We start from the raw sequence: 4,719 nt of genomic DNA on the forward strand, positions 1-4,719 counted from the left end.
TAGAGCAATCTGATTGGTCTGTAGCCACAGGTAGCTTATATAGAGCAATCTGATTGGTCTGTAGCCACAGGTAGCTTAACCCTCATGTTGTCCTTGGGTCAAATTGACCCGTTGTCAGTTTAAAAAAAAAAGAATTCCCTGACAAAAAATGGGCCGTTAATGCGATAAGATAAAAAAAGCGATAATAATGTTGTAATGTTGAATTTCTTTTCACGGTTGACGGGAAGACAACACAAGGGTTAAATAGAGCAGTCTGATTGGTCTCTATCCACGGGTAGTTTAAATAGAGCAGTCTGATTGGTCTCTATCCACTGGTAGCTTAAATAGAGCAGTCTGATTGGTCTCTAGCCACAGGTAGCTTAAATAGAGCAGTCTGATTGGTCTCTAGCGATTAGTACGACCACATCACACCCACTCTCCATTGACTGCACTGGCTCCCCGTTTCTACTAAGATTGAACACAAGGTCTCAACTCTCACCCAACAGAGCATCTATGGAAATGCCCCCCCCCCCCTAACTGAAAGACCTACCCACCCCTCTCACTACAACACGATCCCTCCGCTCAAACACCTCCAACCGCCTCCTACCCCCCAGAACTAAGCTCAGCACCATGGGTGATGGAGCCTTCTGCTCTGCACCCCCCCCCCCCCCCCCCCCCCCCTGACCATCTGAGGGCACCACAGACTACTGAGACCTTTAAAAAAGGGACTAAAAACATTTCTTTTTAGCAGAACCTGTGAGTTTTAACCTTGCACAATAATGTCGTTGCACTATTTATATGTTTCTATCTTGCTTTTATGATCTTACCTGTAGCACTTTTAGGTTAGTCTTAAATGTAAAGTGCATTACAAATAAAATGCATTATTATTATTATTATTATTATTATTATTATTATTATTATTATTATAGAATAACCGCAATATAAAACAACGGCTGTGATTCGAATTCCTTAGCACAGTTAGTATCACTCCGCGTCTAACAGAAAAAACGTTAGATTGTAGCTACCTATATAATTGGTATCACTCCGCGTCTGACAGGAACAACGGTAGCTAGCTGGCCAAACTGAGCCGTTATTGATGCTCTAAAGCTACTCAAGTGATTAAAAACCCTTCACAAGAATGCTACGACAACAGCAGCTTTACCAGAAAGCATCAAACTAGCTGCCTTCAATCCGGTCAATCACAGTAGAAAAGCTAACTAGCGTTAGCTAACGCTGACTGTACCGAGCTAACTGACAACGCCCGGCTAGCATGGTTAGCATTGTATTCAAACCCCTTCATAAATTATAAATTCACAGCGCCCCCAACACAATTTTAAACATGTTAATGAGATACACGTAGAGACAGACGTCGCATCCTACCATTTTAATGGTGTGCGGAGAGGCCTGTGTCAGAAATTAGTCCCCGAGCTTAGCAGACTAACAGCTAACGAAAGCTAACAGAACTGCTCTGTTGCTGGGCGAAGACAACTGACGTAAACATCCGGGTCAACTGCAGCAGTGATGCGTTCGTGGCCCAGGCAAAAAAGTGGAAGATATGACCGCCGTACCACAACAGGCAAACACTATCCATTATGTTACGTTACATTACATTACATGTCCTTTAGCTGACGGTTTTGTCCAAAGCGAGTTCCAATTAAGTGTTTTCTACTCCAGACAACAAGTAGTACATGAAAATACATTAGCTTTAAACGAGCAACACTACAAAGAGCTATATGAAAGAGCAGCTTAAAGATTTTTATTTTTATTTTTGTCTCATTATCCGAGGTGCAGTCGGAAGAGATGTGTTTTTGGCCTTTGGCGAAAGATTTGTAGGAAGCAGTAGGGAGCTCATTCCACTATTAAGGAGCAAGGGGGTCAGCCTCTCCTCTCTCAGCGTAGCTCCCAAGGCGCCATTTTAATGCTACAAAGCCATCACCTGCAGTTAGCATCCCATTGACTCCCATTCACTATGACGTCACTTTGACAGCGAATAACTTTCCATCTCAAGCGTTTAAAGAATCTATTTGTCCGTAGTTTTATTTCTAAAGTAACACGACAATGTATAAAAGGCTTCGTTACCTTGTAGCAGACGTTTTTATAAAAATAGGCTAACGGTTGTGTCATAACCACGCGACTTCCTGTCGCATAGTCGACATCACCGTATTATCAGGAGAAGCTCGCAGACAGTTTGGACTTCATCAGCTGTTTAGGTTTAATTACTAATGTTAACTAGCATGTTGGTTAGCAGTTATTAGTCTGTGCCTATGCTAGTGTTAACTAGCATGTTGGTTAGGAGTAAGTAGTCTGTGCCTATGCTGGTGTTAACTAGCATGTTGGTTAGCAGTAAGTAGTCTGTGTCTATGCTGGTGTTAACTAGCATGTTGGTTAGCAGTAATTAGCCTGTGCCTATGTTAATGCTAACTAGCATGTTGGTTAGCAGTAATTAGCCTGTGTCTATGCTGGTGTTAACTAGCATGTTGGTTAGCAGTAATTAGCCTGTGTCTATGCTGGTGTTAACTAGCGTGTTGGTTAGCAGTAATTAGCCTGTGTCTATGCTGGTGTTAACTAGCATGTTGGTTAGCAGTAAGTAGCCTGTGTCTATGCTGGTGTTAACTAGCATGTTGGTTGGCAGTAATTAGCCTGTGTCTATGCTGGTGTTAACTAGCATGTTGGTTAGCAGTAAGTAGTCTGTGTCTATGCTGGTGTTAACTAGCGTGTTGGTTAGCAGTAATTAGTCTGTGTCTATGCTAGTGTTAACTAGCATGTTGGTTAGCAGTAAGTAGTCTGTGTCTATGCTGGTGTTAACTAGCATGTTGGTTAGCAGTAATTAGCCTGTGCCTATGTTAATGCTAACTAGCATGTTAGTTAACAGTAATTGTAATCTGTTCATTGTTATGTAACTTTTTCTTTTAAGTCCCAGCAGACAAGTAATGCAAAAATAAAATACACAGACACGATACATGATCCTTTATTGTTAAAGAGAACATCAATAAATCAATAACTCAGCCCCAATGATTACCAGCGTTCTGGTCTGGGACCTGGAAACCTGAAGCCTGCAGGTCCCAGACATGAAGAACCAGCTTTACAGTGAAGTAGCAGACGTCTCGGGTTCAGCACGAACACTTTTACAATGACCAACATCTACATGTTAAGAGACTCAGAAGGAGCAGACGGCATTTAAAGGATTTTAATCAAGATTTATTGAAGAATGTGGACATACTGCGGAAGACAACATCTTCTGATCTGAATAGTCTACGTTGAAAACAAGCCAGTGGGTTATAAGGTAAAAAAAAAAAAAAAGCAAAAAACTTCATACAAATATTATATTGTATTATATTGTTATATTATATTGTAAAGCTTACAAAGGTCATATGATCTAACAGCTTTTTGTGTGTACAGGTAGAAATAAAAGCCATGCATTGTTTAATACTGGCAGCAAGCTCCAAAAAGCTTGGCGGATTTTTCAAACAATTCGACTCATGTGAATAAAATCTGGTTAAAATGATTATTATATTGATTGTGTAATACTCTGAATACTCTGGGTTGGGAACCGGAGGGGTGCAGGTTCAAGTCCCCATATGGACCAAAGTATGGTGTTGGACTGGTAGCTGGAGAGGTGCCGGGTGCTTTTGAGCAAGGCACCGAACCCCCCAACTGCTCAAGGTGCTGTTCCACACCCCCCCACACACACTCTGACATCTCTCTATTAGTGCATATATAGATACTGAGCATGTGTGTGTAGTTCAGGCCTGTGTGTAATAATAACAGAGTGTAAAATGTGTAAAAATACATTATTACATAATTATTCTGAATCCAAACAATACATTTTCCCAAAGTAATGTATATTGTACATAAATTGAGGTTAAATATGAACAGCAATAAAATGTGATAATCTGCTCCATAGTTTTTTGGTATATTAGCAAGAAGTTAAATGTAAAGCTGATATTAATGTCTTTTTTTTCATTTTCTGCAGCTAATGGTGAGTTGGGTAGAATCTGTGGAGCATTTTGAAGGATATCTCCTTAACTTTGTTGGTTAAGAAGAACTTGTGTGGCAAAAAGCCAATTTAAACGTGTAACATGAGAGCATCATGACGTCACTGAATACAGAATACAGATAAAATATATATTCATCTCCCAAGATGAGAGTAAATACGTTACAATATTACAATGGTACAAAAGTTTTATCGACAACTTTCCCAAGATCTCTATTAATCTTTCCCTACCCAAAGGGCGCCCGGGTGGACCAGTGGTGGCGTGCGCCCATATTTAGAGCCTCATGCAGGGAATTAGTGAGAAACCCTTTCACTCAATCAGGTCACTTCCCAAATCTGTAATAACTAACAATTATCTTATGATTGATTTCACATTACTGTGTCATCTACATTAGTGACCTTAACCCTCGTGTTGTCTTCCAGTCACAATTGAAAAATAACACTTTTATTTATGTTTTTTTTTTACTTTTTCTTACTTTTTTGCATTTTTTTTAATCACTTTTTTTTCAATGTTTGTCATTTTTTTTGACGTTTTCAACACTACGTAACACTAACTTAACTTTAACTTTGACTTTTACAGTTATTTTTGGAATTTATGGCCAATAAACCTCATTTATAGGAAATTATACCTAATGTTTGAGTTAGAAAAGCAGAAATGAGGAATTATAGAGACTAAAATGAAAGGAATGGATGTTGATGATAATCACAGACTGGAATATGTCAACTTTTACTCAATACTATTTCAA

At 39.4% G+C, this 4,719-nt stretch overlaps 2 protein-coding genes across 3 annotated transcripts in view; both read right to left on the reverse strand.

Annotated features, from left to right (window-relative positions):
• Positions 1 to 4,719, reverse strand: part of LOC117943104 — a 139,018-nt gene that overhangs the window by 123,507 nt on the left and 10,792 nt on the right. The gene's annotated exons all lie outside the window — the stretch shown is intronic.
• Positions 4,353 to 4,719, reverse strand: part of LOC117943105 — an 11,040-nt gene continuing 10,673 nt past the window's right edge. The window contains exon 3 of one of the 2 annotated variants that reach the window (XM_034869031.1): positions 4,353 to 4,372. The gene's annotated coding sequence lies outside the window, so the exon portion shown is untranslated. The remainder of the gene's footprint in view (positions 4,373 to 4,719) is intronic. The other variant, XM_034869029.1, reaches the window with a different exon arrangement.

The sequence above is a fragment of the Etheostoma cragini genome, chromosome 4 (genome assembly GCF_013103735.1).
Source record: "Etheostoma cragini isolate CJK2018 chromosome 4, CSU_Ecrag_1.0, whole genome shotgun sequence".
Taxonomy (NCBI): domain Eukaryota; kingdom Metazoa; phylum Chordata; class Actinopteri; order Perciformes; family Percidae; genus Etheostoma; species Etheostoma cragini.